The 15,467-nt window shown below is 40.0% G+C and overlaps 1 protein-coding gene across 4 annotated transcripts in view; it reads right to left on the bottom strand.

Moving 5' to 3' along the window:
- Ncoa3 (nuclear receptor coactivator 3) overlaps window positions 1-15,467 on the bottom strand; it is a 100,354-nt gene that overhangs the window by 44,634 nt on the left and 40,253 nt on the right. For 3 of the 4 annotated variants that reach the window (XM_008827454.3, XM_029560804.1, XM_008827455.3), the window contains exon 2: window positions 2,739-2,819. The exons of the other annotated variant lie outside the window; for it this stretch is intronic. The gene's annotated coding sequence lies outside the window, so the exon portion shown is untranslated. The remainder of the gene's footprint in view (window positions 1-2,738; window positions 2,820-15,467) is intronic. 4 annotated transcript variants of the gene reach the window in all.

Here is a 15,467-nt window from a genome sequence, read left to right as displayed (position 1 = left end):
AATTATAAGAAAATAAAGAAGTTGGAAGGGGCTCTAGGGGTTGATGGAGGGATGGAGGGGTGGATATGATCAAAATACACTGTATAAATGTATATTTTCAATGAATAAATTTTAATTTTTTTTTTAAAAGAACATAAGGAAAGGCTAGAAAGATGGCTCAGCAGTTAAGAGCACTAGCTGCTCTTGCAGAGGAGTCAGGTTCAGTTCCCAGCACTCACATGGCAACTAACAACTGTCCATACCTCCAGTTCCAGAGGATCCAACGCCCTCTTCTGGTCTTCAGAGACACTGCACAACACAAGTGTATTTACATACGTGCAAGCAAAAGACTGGCACACAAAACAAAAATAAAAGCCGGGCACGGTAGCATACGCCTTTAGTCCCAGCACTCGGGAGACAGAAGCAGGTGGATCTCTGTGAGTTCAAGGCCAGCCTGGTCTACATAGTGAGCTCCAGGCCAGCTGGGGCTACAGGGAGACCCCATCTCAAAAAAAACTAAAAATAAAAATAAATTCAAAAAAATACATAAGGAAATAAACAGTCAAACCACTCTAAGTAAAACAGCTTTGGCTTTTCCATTTATAACCATACAACTTAACTGGCCTCAAACAGCAGATCCACCATAATGACAGAAGTGTTTAATTGCAGTTATGAGCTTGAGACCCTGTCTCCAAAAAAAGACAAATAAATAAAAAATAAATAAATTCAGAATAGTGGGCCACAGGAGTTCAATAGTAACTATTTCACTTGAGAAAACCAAAGCAGAGGGGAGAAAAAAAAACTCCTTCCAATTCCTAAGTGATGGAGCTAGAAATTAAATCTAAGTCATTCTAACTTCAGAACCAAGTTTACTATTCAATCAAAATAATAAACACAAGAATTTAATGTTTATACTGATATCAGATACTTTTCTGATGAACAAACATAGGCATTATTTTTTTGAGACAGAGGTCTCTCTGTGCAGACCAGGCTGGCCTGCAAATCACAGAAATCTATCTTCCTATACCTCTCCTGAGTGCTGGGATTAAAGGTGTGCGCTATTGTGCCTGGCTTAAGAACAAAATTTTAGCTACTTACTCTCATATTGGGTAGAACAGGGAGGGGGGTGATTAACAAAACAAAAAATTCTCCATTCATTTTCAGTGAATTTAATGATGGTAGTAAAATAGGCAAAGCAATCATAAAATCGCCTTATACGGAGTTTTGTGTACATTTAAAAATTTTATCTGCCCAGTGTGGTAGCACACCCCTTTTAATTCTAGCACTCCAGAGATAGACCCAAGCAGATCTCTGAGCTGGAGGCCAACCTGATCTACATGGCAAGTTCCAAGTCACTCAGAGCTACACAGTGAGGCTCTGCCTCAAGAAAAAGAAATGATAAAAGTGTAGTATCTGACCCTGGACTACATTCCACACAGGAATTAGAGGAAATGGTAAGACTGCAATATGAACATAGGTTCATATTAATGTTCACTTATGACATTTTCAGTATTCCATGGCTGTGTAGGAGAAAGAGCCTGTTCTTTATTTTTTAATATTTTATTATCTTTTTTTGCGTATGAGTGTACTGCCTGCGTGTGTGTAAGTGCACCTGTGTCACGCAGTGCCTATGGAGGTCAGAAGAAGGCATCAGATTCCCCTGAAACTGGAGTTACAGATGGTTGTTAGCTGCCATATGGGTGCTGGAAATTGAACATGGGTCCTCTGCAAGAGCAGCCAGTGCTCTAGCACTCCAGCCTATGAGTTTGTTCTTTAGAAACACAATGGAAGTAACGGCTCAAAGAACAATATGTAACTTGCTCTCAAATTATTTAGGAAAAAAAAAAAAAAAGGGAGGATAGCAGAGAGGAAGACAGGAGGGGAAGAGGAGGAAAAGAGCCATAGTGAGGTATTTGAGAACATCAGATGAGAGGCAGTACATAACATAACTAATTGAGGGGTTTTGTTTATAGGGAAACTGCAAGAGCTAAAGGCTGGGGCATAGCTCAGCAGGTGGCTCTATACTGACCAATGCTCCTACCATTGTACTTTTTTCCTATAATCCAGGGGAAAGAAGGTAAGAAACTCTTACAGCAAAAAATAGGTAGATATGGGTTAATAAGGAAGCAGCAAAGGGCCTTGGAGAAATGTTAGCACTAGGCCTAGAAGCTAAAATTAGAAATGGAAAGTGGAACAAATGCAAAAGACAGGAAAACAGCAAACCAGATAAAGTCTGTTCACAAAGTGTATCAAAAAAGGGTGGGATTCAAGACCCAGATTTCAAGAAAATGACAGCGTTACTAACAAAAAGAAACTTAACTAGGCAGAGCAAAGCTACTTCCCTGTCAGGCAGCTCTCTTTATTCTCACTTTACTACTTCGATGTGATATTACAGACTAAGAAAGGAGCAGATAGAATGCTATTTATTATCTGCACAAGCATTCGAGCAAATTAGTCTTCACAAAGGAAAATAGCAAGCATGGGTTGTAAATGTATCTAATTTTGACCAAATTCCCTTAAAATACATAGATGGGCAGGGAGGTTGCTTTCCCCTACCACCTCCAAGTTTCTATACTTATATACAAATGTATACACATATGTATTCACTCAAATAGTCCATGTCTATTTGTTCAACTACCATTATTCTTAAAGAAAGGTATATCAAACACAAAACATGTTGAAGTCATAAATTAGAGTAGTACTTTCAGTCAGCTGAAATAAAAAAATTACAATAAGTCAAAGAAAACTGAATTAATTACCTGGCTAACCAGCCAAATATGTTCAGGTAGGAGCTTATTTTTAATTGTCTCTGAGTCCACTGTTCAGCAAATATTTTGATCCTAAGGACAAAAAAAGAGGTTGAATGTTATGGTCCTTTCTTAATATAAACAGTTGTGTTAGACACTCATAAATTATTCCCATTCTCCTTCCCTCAGTGTAAAACAAAAGCTCTGTGTACAACGTTTCCTCTGGGAATCTAAGCAAACACCTTATTTTGCCATATATCAATACTTTTTATCAAAAAAATAAGTCAAGTCGGATATGATGGCGCACACCTTTAGTCCCAGCACTTGGGAGGCAGAGGGAGACGGATCTCTATGAGTTTGAGGCCAGCCTAGTCTACATAGCAAGTTCCAGGCCACCTGGGGCTACAGAGAGACCCTGTCTCAAAAAGAAAAAAAGAAAAAAAAGAAGTCAAGTCATGGCAGACACAATGTACTCGTCACCATTCTTAAGAATGGATAAGGTAAGAGTCAGCAAGGCAGCTCATGAGTAAGAAAAGCACTTGCTGGGCAGGCCTGATGACTTGAGTTCAGCCCCAGAACACAAAGGTAGAAGGAGAGGATTGACTCCGTAAGTTATCCTCTGACTACCACCCATGCACTGTGCCACAAGCGCATCTGCAGGCACAAAAACTAAATTTTTTTTTTTTTTGGTCTTTTTGAGACAGGGTCTCCCTGTAGCCCCAGCTGTCCTGGAACTCACTATGTAGACCAGGCTGGCCTTGAACTCACAGAGATCCACCTGCCTCTGCCTCCCGAGTGCTAGGATTAAAGGCGTGCACCACCAGGTCCGGCTAAAAACTAATATTTTTAAAAAGTTTTAATGGGGGGGAGGGGCTGAAGAGATGGCTCAGTGATTAAGAGCACTGGCTGCTCTTGCAGAGGATCCTATTATCAGGTCCCAGCACCCACATAGCAGCTAACAATCGTAACTGCAGTTCCAGGGGGATCTGATGCCCTCTTCTGACCTCCATGGGCACTGCATGACATAGGCATATATGCAGGCAATATACTCATACACACAGAATAAAAATAATAAATATTAAAAAAAAATTATCCTCCACTTAGGAATTCACAAAGATATCAATAAGGTAATAACCTGAACTTCACTGATTCTAGAAGTTCTCATACTCTTTCTTAAACTAGTATCAATGCCACCAGTATGCACCCTGGAGACAAAAACTCACCACTGACCAAATCCTCCTTCCTGGAAGTATATAACTAGACTAGAGAGATTTTGACATGGTCTCAGGTCAATGACTGGCCTGCTTACCAGGAACCTAGAACGAAGTGCACAGTCTTAAAATATACTACAGACAAGGATCCTAGAAAGCAGAGAACTGTTAGAAAGACTACTGGCGAATTAAACAACTGCAACCAAAATTCTGCACAGGCCACAACCCTTTGTTGTCCTTTGACATCCTCATATTTCCTAGGATTTTTTACCTTTATCAAAAATAAGCTTATTCTAGGGTCTGGAAAGATGGCTCAGAGGGTAAGAGCACTGGTTGCTCTAGAAGAGAACCCAGGTTCAGTTCCCAGCACCCACATGGCAGCTAACAAGTCTGTAACTGAAACAGTCAGTTCCAGGGGCTCCAACATCCTCTTTTGACCTCCGTGGGCACTGTGCAACACAGGTGCACTTATGTATATGCAGGCAATACACTCATAATAAAAACATTATTTTTTGAAAATAAGTTTATTCTTACTTCTTTTCATAATATGGACTTCAGTCAATTACACATACAAAAACCAAACCACAATGACATAAAACTGAGTGACACAATATCTGAGACGGTAAGGAAGGGGTAAAATATTAAATTTTCTAATAGAGTTAACAGAAAGGTTACTGGGGAGACCCACATTAACAAAACTCTGCATTGCTAGAGTGCTAATGGAGCAGAACAACAACAACAACAAAAAACTTCAAACTGAGCTCAGTTAACAGCTAGCCCGGAAGATGTGCTTGAAGCACAGAATGAAGAATCCAACTGGGGGACAGGAGCTGATAAAGAAAAATCCAGAAAATCCAAACTATATAATGATGATGCTTGAAAGCACTAAGAAAAAGTCAGAGGTGGTTCACATCTGTAACTGCAAGAACTGGGGAGGCTGAATCAAGAGAATCTTGAATAACCAGCCCAGGCTAGACTACATAGCAAGACTCCCTCCCTAAAAAACAGCAAGGGGGAAGACACATCTGAACAGATGCTGCTCTTGCAGAAGACCAGGTTCTGTTCCCATTATTCACATGACAAACTGTTGTTTGTAACTCCAGTTCCAGAGGATCTGACATCCTCTCTAGATGCAGGTAAAACATTTATGCACACAAAGTAAAATAAATCTTGGGGGAAAAAATGGAGATGAGGCCAGCGAGATGGCTCAGTGGATAAAGCCACTTGCATAAAGCTTGATGACCTGCGTTCAATTCCCAAGACCTGCATAGAAGGAAAGACCCAATTCCTACAAGTTGTCCTCTGACCTGAACTTGCACATGCATAAAATATAAATAATATGAAATTTTAAAAAATAAATGTAATTTAAAAGCTAATGAGTTAGAGACACAATAAGGCCAAACTGTCTAACCAATATTAGAAACCTTTTTTTTTTTTTTTTTGCTATGTGTAGAATATGTTTGGTAACCAGACGAACACTTGCAAAAAGATACTGATGAACTTTTTATTTAAAAACATTTTTACATACCGGGCGTGGTGGTGCACGCCTTTAATCCCAGCACTTGGGAGGCAGAGGCAGGTGGATCTTTGTGAGTTCGAGGCCAGCCTGGTCTACATAGTGAGTTCCAGGACAGCTGGGGCTACAGAAACCCTGTCTCAAAAACACCAAAAAAAAAAAACTTTTTTACATTTATGTATGCATGTATACCAAAGCACAGGAAGAGGAGAGTGGGTCCCAGGGACCTAACTCAGTTTCAGGCTTGGTGCCAAGCACCTTTACCCACTTAGTTGTCCAGCTAGCAACAAGCTTTAAATACTATAGAAAGACAAGTTTGGTTGTTTTGGGTTTTGTTTTGTTTTTTGAGACAAGAGTCTTCCTATACCCCCATTCGCCTGGAACAACGCCTTAGATCCACCTGTCTCTGCCTCCCTAGTACAGGGATTAAAAGCATGGCCCAGGGACAAAATGTTTAATGACAGGAAGGCCCTACCACTCACTCTTACATAGACTAGAAAGGATCAAACTTTAATAATTTACTATAATCATTAAATATAAGTTCAGTTCTAGACAAAGCCAACCTGAAATTTTAAATGAGACAATGAAAACAAGGGCCTTAGCTTCCAAAAACTTGGGTTTTATAAAGCCCAGCTTCTTGAAGTGACCTTGTGCAAGAAATTTAATCCAATTAAACTCTTGCTACGTATCTGTTAGATACCAAGCACTGAACTGGCACATGGAAATATAAACAAATCAGGGTGCCTGCCATTAATTAGGAGAAAAGGAAAAGCAAGCATAAACAGGCACTAAAATTTCTGAAATAAAACTAATTATCATAGAGGAAGCATTTTTTAGCACCAATATGCTATCCTGTGCTACAGCCCATGGACAAAAGTGAGAGACACAACCCTATCGCAGTATTAGAAATACAAAAACAGTGACAGTAAAGCACTATCAGACATAAATGTAAGAGAAATCTAAAAACCATTTACTTCAGTCAAAAAAAATTAATGAAATCAGAGTGCATAATCTCTTAAGAGTATTACCTAGAATTATAATCAAAATGCCATCTCTGCTTTTCATAATAAAAGACAAAGGACACAGCTAGGCACGGTGGTGCATGCACAGGCCTTTAACTCCAGCACTCAGGAGGCAGAGGCAGGCAGATCTCTGTGCAGTTCAAGGCCAGCCTGGTCTACATAGTGAGTTCCAGGCCAGCTGGGGCTACTGGGAGACCCTGTTTCAAAAAGTTAAAAAAAGAAAAAAAAAAAAAAAAAAAAAAGACAAAAGAACATAAGTGCAGTGGTTTATACTGCAAGCCCAAAATTGGAGAGGCTAAGGCAGTTAGTTCCGGGCCAATCTAAATTGTCAAATCTTGTCTCAAAAACAAAACAAGTCTGGGTATACAGTTCATGGCAGAGAGCTTTCCTGCATGCACAGAAACTTCAGCTCAAGCCCCCAGACCACTCCCACCCACCGCCCACCAAAAAAGCAGTAATAAAACACTTTAAAATGGTTTTCAATTCTCTGTGTATTATGTGTATGTGCCACTCACTGCAGGAATGTTGAGGTCAGAGGACAACTTTCAGGAATAGGTTCCACTGTGGGTTCTGAGGATCAAACTCAGGTCTATCTTGGCAGCAAGTGGCCTTTAACCCACTGAGTTACCTCATCAACCCTGAGAAAAACACTTCATACAAATGTTGGCCTTTCTCTAAAATTGTATGGAACATGGAATACATAAACGGAGTGTAGGAGTGCATAAAAGTAAACTGAGGGCTGGTGAGATGGCTCAGCAGTTAAGAGCACTGGCAGAGAACCCGGGTTCGATTCCCAGCACCCACATGGCGGCTACAAATCATCCTTAACTCCAGTTCCAGGGGAATCCAAAGCCCTCTTCTGACCTCCAAGGCATTGCATGACACAAGTGCACTTACATACACACAAGCAATACACTCATACACATAAAATAAAAATAAAATATTTTTTAAATAGTAAACTGAAAATGCAAATTGTTTTTAGTTCAACATATCCAGGAAATCGTGCCACATATTTTGCTTAGTCCTTATAGGACTATGTCCACTAATGAATAGTAGCATTAAATTACTTTGACCCCAAGAGGTGGGCAGTGGATGTGGGGAAGGGCAGTGGGGGAAGCTGACAAATTAAAGAATGACATGTATATATGAAAATGCCATCTGAAACTCATTACTGTGTATACTCACTTAAAAAATAAAATAAAAATAAACAATAAAAAGCACTCTATCAGGAAGCAGTTCTGCTTTCAAATACCTTGAGACTAAGGAAAGTACTAAGAACTCAGAGTGGCAGTCTGACAGCTGGCCTCCCATTTCTGGCTGAACTGAACTCAGCAAAGGGGTGGCTGCGAAGCAGGCTAGCAAGCTGGTTGCTGGTGCTTGTCCTGAGGCCGCTCCCCCTCTCTTGGAAAAACTGCATGCAGGGCTACACATCACACAAAATAAATACAGGAAAAGAGGCTGGGAGGGCTGGGTGGGGAGGTGAGCAAAGCTCAGGCTCCACCAGTGGGAGGCTTTCCACAAGAATTGCTATGGGGTCAAAAGTTTACAGTGGTTTCAATTTCACCTCTTAGCAGCCAATCAGGAAACAGAGACTGCATGCTGACCCCTCAGGCTACAAATGAGCATTAACTCATTGGCTACCAGACTACAGATCCTCCTTTTCTTTAAGAACAGGAGAGGTGGAAAAGGCAGAGAACATCTTAAGTTCAAGGTGACAAATATTCAAAACACGTTTGAGAAGAAAAATGATTTGAGTAATTATCCTTTCTCTTTCTAGACTATCAAACAAACCAATCACTAACACTAGTATCAAGACAAACAGTTAACTTAGGTAGGTTAAAAAGACAGATTTTCCTCCAAGAGGCTGTGATTCTAAGAACAGTTTGCAATATGACAAAAGATAATACTGATTTAGCTTCCAGTAAATGCTTTAAGACTAAACTCAGTGAATGTCTTCATTAACTGTCACACACCCACACCTGATGTAAACACAGGGCCTGTCCTGTTCACAAGGAATCCACAGAGACACACAGCAGAGCTTCTAGCTTGTCCATTCTTTTCCCTGGATTCCTTCTCTCCAAACAGTTCAGTGCCCAGGATTCCTCTAGCCAACAAACTCAAGAATAAATCCTTTTGGCAACAGATGTAACTGTCTGTCTAATGATTTTTCATATAAATTTCCCACAAATGTAAAAATCAATATACTAATCCATTTAAATACTATTTTCAACATTCTGCACTTAACACTGAGCAAAGCTCAAAAAACCAGAACAGTGGGCAGCACACAGGCAGTCCCAACTTCTCAAGAGGTTTGAACAAAGGATGCTTGAACACAGGAGTTTAAAGCCAGTATGTTTGTTTGGGGTTTTTTGTTGTTGTTGTTGGTTGGTTGATTGGTTGGTTGGGGGGGGCGGTGAGATAAGAGTTTCACTCAGCAGCCCCACTGGCCAAAACCCAGGAGCAATCCTCCTGAGTTTCCCAAGTGCTGGGATTACAGGTGTGAGCCACCACTCCACACTCAAGTGCATTACATTTAAACCCTAGGTTCCTTTGAAGCATTGCAGGATAAATGGGAAAATAGCTGTACTACCTGCTCTCCTACCAAAATGACTTATTACATCCTAAATTAGGAGACAGTGAATTTATAGTGAGCAATATGTTTCTCACTGATACACAGGCTAGCTGAATTTTAGTGGTTTTATTGACTTAAATTTAAGCCTGTGTTTGAAACCCCTACAAGCACCACCACTGCCTAGGAAAATGACTCTATACAGAATATTGAGTTTTATCCAAACCAAGAAAATCATATACCAGTTATTTCTCTTTTTTAATATTTTATTTATTACTTTCATTTTATGTGGATGAGTGTATTGCCTGCATTTAAGTACACCCATGTTGTGCAATGCCTGCAGAGGTCAGAAGGCGGCATCAAATCCCCGGAACTGGAAGTAACATATGGTTGTTAGCCGCCATAAGGGTGCTGGGAATTGAACCTGGGTTCTCTGGGAGAGCAGCCAGTGCTCTTAATCACTGAGCCATCTCTAGCCCAACCAATTAACAAAAGTGTCATACTTAATACATGAGTATAGTATACATCATAGAAAGTCTGTAGTTTAGTTTTAATATCAAGTATTCAGATAGTAAACATAATTAATGCTAATACATCATTTCTTGACTGAAAATTAAAACAAGTAATTTTCTAGTAATAACTCCCAAACCAATGCCAGGTGTGGCACCTTTAATCCCAGCACTCAGGAGGCAGAGGCAGGCAGATCTCAAGTTCCTTCAGCGTTCAAGGTCAGCCTGGTCTACACAGTGAGTTCCAGGCCAGCTAGGGCTACAAGGAGACCCTGTCTCAAAAAGACCAAAGAAAAAAGGAACAAAAAAAACCAAATCCCCATGATAAAAATTTATGCATATAACTCTAATTTTTAAATAGATCTAATAGGTTGCTTCTTAGCATAGTTTGCAGAAGCTTGTGAGTATGTATGTATGTGTATGTGTGTGTATTTTTTTGGGGGGGGGTGGGGGTCATTTTGAGACAGGGTCTCCCTGTAGCCCCAGCTATCCTAGAATTCACTACGTAGACCAGGCTGGCCTTAAACTAAGAGATCCACCTGCCTCTACCTCCCAAGTGCTGAAATTAAAGGTGTGTCCTCTATATCCTTTTATAAAATGTCCTCATTTTGAAACAAAATGGATGTGATAAAATTTTATATCAAGTCAGCATGTTAGCAAGAAGCTTTCTTGTGTGTTCTGAATTTGATTAATACAAGCCAAGGTCACTTCCTGAAAGATGCCTACTGCTGCAGCTGGAGGCAAACACCCTGGAGCCTAAGGCTGGGGGAAGGGAATGGGTGATGGTCTTTATTAACACACAGAGAGGATGCCATCTCCAACTATCATGGAGAGAAGGGAGTTGGCAAGAAAGATCCCGGAGAGCCTAAAGTATTAAGATGAAAAATAGTTCTATCCCTTAATATTTAAAAACAGAAATTTAATTCAATATGCATAATACTCATGTCAAAATTGTATCAAAAATGTCCTTCCTGATGAAATGTACCAAAAACATTTTATTTGATACTATATAAACAGTACTAGATATCAAAATAAACTGAGCTAGTATCCAACACAATATACCCAGTACCAAAAATGTCCTTACAAAGACATAAGCCCTTGAAGAAAACAGAATTAGATTCAAATTTCTTTTATCTGAAACCAGTCATGGCCTAAGTCAAGTAAAAAAATCAAATTTTATTAGAAAATATTTTATGAAATTTTAGTCTGAAAATCAATTTTTACCTTGCCAGCATTAATAATACAAATGTTATTATGCCACTATTCAAAGGAAAAACCCCAAATAGCCTCAAAATATAGGTTACCAGCAACTAGAATAAATCCCCTCCCTGAAAAAAAAATAAGAATTTTATAGATGGCCAGGCATGGTGATGCATGACTTTAATACTCAGGAGGCAGAAGTGGGTGGATCTCTGTGAGTTCCAGGCCAGTTGGGGCTACAAGAAGATAAACCTGTCTCCAAAAAAAATTTTTTTATTTAAAAATAAAAATAAAATCAAAGCTTAGAGAAATGGCTCTGTAATTAAGAGCACTTTGCTCTTGCAGAGACCTGAGTTCGGTTCTCAGCACCTACATAGGACAGCTCACAAGGGCCTATAACTCAAGCACCAGCAGATCTGACACCTTTTTCTGGCCTTTGGGGGCACTCGAACACACATGGCATACATACACACAGAAACACACATAGTCTTAAATAAAAACAAATCTTTGAAAAGTAAAAGAGGTTGGAGTAAGCTTAACTTGTTTTAAAAAAGATTTTTTTTTTTTTTTGAGACATGGTTCTATGCAGCCCAGACTGAGTTCAAGCTCATAGCCATCTTCCTGGATCCCAAGTGCTGAGATTACAAACAGGTGTTATGATTAGAGGCATGGATCACTACACCTGGCTTTAAGAATTTCTATTTCTGGGCTGGGCATGGTGGCGCAAGCCTTTAATCCCAGCACTTGGGAGGCAGAGGCAGTCAGATCTTTGTGAGTCCAAGGCCTGCATGGTCTACATAGTGAATTCCAGTGAGACCCTGTCTCAAAAAAATAATAATAATTTCTATTTCTGGGGCAGGAGAGATGGCTCAGAGGTTAAGAGCACTGACTGCTCTTGCACAATCCACCACGGCTCGATTTCTAGCACCCACATGGTGGCTAACAACCATCTATAACTCCAGTTCCAGGGGATCCAAGGCCATCTTCTGACCTCCGAGAGCACTGAGCAACACAGGTGCACATATGAACACAGGCAACACACGCATATACATAAATAAATATTTTTTTAAAAAGGGCTTTCTCAAGCATGACTAAAATTCCATCTAAAAAGTCCACACTTTAGTCCACTTTGCTTTGTTTGTTTGGGTGGTAGTGGTGTTAGTCCAGTTTTAAAAGATTAGTTCTGGGGCTGGAGAGATGACTCAGCGGTTAAAAGCACTGGTTGTTCTTGCAGAAGACCCCAGTTCAAATCCCAGCACCCACATGGCAGCTAAAATTGTCCATAACTCCAGTCCCAAGGGATACGACAGGCTCTTCAGACCTCCGAGGGCAATGCATCACACGGGTGCACTTACCTACATGTAGGCATACATGCATACACATAAAAATAAATAAAATTTTTTTTAAGTTTTTAAAAAAAAGATTTGTTTTATTATTTATTTGTATGTGCAAGTACTCATGATTCTGGAAGAAGGTACTGGATCCCCTGGAACTGGTTTCAGACAGTTCTGAGCTGCCCAATATAGGTGTGAGAACTGAATACTGGTCCTCTGAAAAAGCAGCAAGCATTCTTTAAGTGCTGAGCCATCTCTCCAGACCCTAAACCTGTTTTTTTAAATACCACATTTTTGGCTGATGAGATGGCTCAGAAGGTAAAGGTGCTTGGACACTAAAGCCTTACAACCTGAGTTCCATTCCCAGACTTAAAATGTGGAAAGGGAGAGCTGACTCTCACATGTAGTCCTCTGACTTCTACCTCCCTCTCTCTTTCTCTCTCTCTCTCTCTCTCTCTCTCTCTCTCTCTCTCTCTCTCACACACACACACACACACACACATACACAAATGTGACAAAAATAATTTTGTACATTTTTATTTCATGTTAAAAAAAAAAAAAAACCTCACCATAATCAAAGTTGAGCTTAGCCACCCAAATAAGACACAACTGAAGGCGAACAGCAAATGGACAGCTGGGTGTGGTGGTGCACCTATTTACTCCCAGCACTCAGGTAGAGGCATGTAAATCTGTGAGCTCGTGCTAGGCTGGTCTACACAAGTTCTAAGTCAGCATGGGCTACATAGTGAGACTCTCTTTAAGAAAAAAAAAAAAAAAGACAAGGGGAAGGAGGGTGACACTCAGCAATCTCTTCCGTTTTTCTTTCCTTTATCTCTTGCTCCTTCAGAAAATTGCATCCAGAAAAACAAACTTCTTACTCTTTTTTACATTTTTTAGCTGCCTATTTTTTTTAACTTTTAATTGAATTTTTGCAAATTTCATACAATATATTTTGATTGCATTTAGATCCCCTCCCTTATCTTAGGAAACAAGATCCCCTGTAGCCCATACTGGCTCAAACTAAGTTGGCAAGGATGACTTTGACTTTCCAACCCTTCAGGCTCCTACCTAATCTTACCAAATGCTAAGATTAGCGCTACCACCACATCTGGCTTTTTGTTGTTTTTCTTGCTGTACCCTGAATCTGCATAATCACAAACTCAAACTCCACCGATACTTTACAGACAGCTTCTCCTCACCAAGTAACCACACAATGGGAAAAGCAGCAAATGCCTCATGAGCCAAAGTTAATGTCACCCAAAAATGATTCCAGGGTGGTGACATGTATCTATAATTCCAGAAATGGGAAGGAAGCAGGAAGCAGGAGTTCAAGGCCAACCCTGGCAACATCCCAAGGTAAGAGTTCAACCTGAGGGAAAAAAAAAAAAAAAAAAAGACCATGTCTCAGAACAAAAAATTATGGGACTATCATAAAATAAGTGAACCGTATGTTCCAAAAGTAAAACATAGTGATCAGGGCCAGGTGTGCTGGACATCTACAAATCCAACACTTGGGAGGTACAGGCAGAGCCTGGAATTCAAAGTCACCTTCAACCCTGCAGTGAGTTCCAGCCCAACCTGGGCTACAGGAGATCAGAACCTGGCTCAGATTAAAAACAACTGAGGAGCCAACAAACCAGTTTAATACAGGAGACTGGATGTCTTCTCCCCAGGACATTGCTAGACAAGTGGCAAAATTTGACGAAGATCTTTTGGACTATTTTTATCACTATTTCTTGGTTTTTATGAATGTACTATGACAATATAAAAGAACTCCTGGGGGCTGGAGAGATGGCTCAGAGGTTAAGAGCACTGGCTGCTCTTGCAGAGGACCGAGGTTCAGTTCCCAGCACCCACATGGCAGCTAGCCACATGTAACTCCAGTTCCAGGGGATCTGACACCCTCTTCTGTCCTCCGTGGGCACTGTACAGCACCAGTGCACTGCACTTCATACATATAGGCAATACACAGGTATACATAAAATTAAAATAAAATCTAAAAAACTAAAAAAAAAAAAAAAAAGAATTCCGTATTTTGAGAAAATACATACTGAAGTAAATTGAAAAAAGGGGCATCATGTGTGCAACTTACTCTGAAATAGTTTAGAAAAAAATCTGTGTATATTTGTTTACCTGTATACCTTTCCAAATGATAAAAGAAGTATAGCAGCCAGGTGTGGAAACCCTTTAATCCAAGCACTGAGAAGGCAGAGGCCAGAAGATCTCTAAGCTCCAGGCCAGCCTGGTCTACATAGGGAATTCCAAGCTAGAAAAGTCTTCATAGGGATATGATTATCTCATTTAAAAAAAAAAGCTGGATGAATTGGTAATTTCAGCATGAGAAGGCTGAGGCAGAAAGATGGCCAGGGATGTACTATGCAGAAGAGCATACACACACACACAACACATTAAGAAAATGGGAACATTAACCAACCATCATTAACTCTTTGCTCCAGAATCTATTTCCAGAGGCCTAAACAAAGGAAATACTGTGACAGTCTCAAGTTTTCCACAAATACCTTGCTATGCTTTTATACTCTCCAATCAGGTATGACAAAATTGTGATTTATCTAAATGTAGACATTCCTCAACCTGTTTATATTTAAAATACAAAATCAAGCCAGGCATGGTGCCGCAAGCCTTTAGTCCCAGCACTTGGAGGCAGAGGCAGGTGGATCTCTGTGAGTTCAAAAGCCAGCCTGGTCTACATAGCGAGTTCCAGGCCAGCTGGGGCTATAGGGAGACCCTCTCTTAAAAAGACAAAAAAAAAAAAAAGCCCGTATGTTTTTCCTAAAACTAGAAACAAACTCAATTATTAACTCTCATTTGTCAACTCAAAAACTGAGGCCAGAGGCTGGGTTGACAGACTACTTGCATAAAATGCACAAAATCTGAGTTCCATCCCTCGGTATAGTGGCTCATGTCTATAATCCCAGTACTTGGGAAGTGGAAGCAGAAGGATTGAGTTCATTGTCCAGAAGTTTAAGAGCAGCTGGGATACATGAACCGTTTTCTTCAAAAAATAAAAATAAAAACAAATGATAAGTATCAAAAGATGTTCCATATCACACATCAGAAAAATGCAACTTCAAGAAAGAGAGACTACTACAACCTGTGAGAATGAATGACCAGCAGAATAGCCAATGTCAAATACCCAAGAGGAAACTGAGTGGGAATCGGATTCACTGATGGTCAAAATGGTGAATGCTGGGAGACAGTTTGGTGACTTCTTAGAAAACTAACCCTGAAAACAGGTGTTTATAAGCAGCTTTACTAATAACAACCCGAACTTGAAGCAGCCAAGATGTCTTTCAGGAGGTAAATGGATAAATGAACTTGTGATACATCCAGAAAATGGAATGTTGATTAAGCATGAAAAA

Source organism: Nannospalax galili, unplaced genomic scaffold (assembly GCF_000622305.1).
Source record: "Nannospalax galili isolate Female #2095 unplaced genomic scaffold, S.galili_v1.0 scaffold492, whole genome shotgun sequence".
Lineage (NCBI taxonomy): Eukaryota > Metazoa > Chordata > Mammalia > Rodentia > Spalacidae > Nannospalax > Nannospalax galili.
The sequence above is the reverse complement of the archived record's forward strand: the minus strand, read 5'-3'. Positions and strand labels throughout refer to the sequence as shown.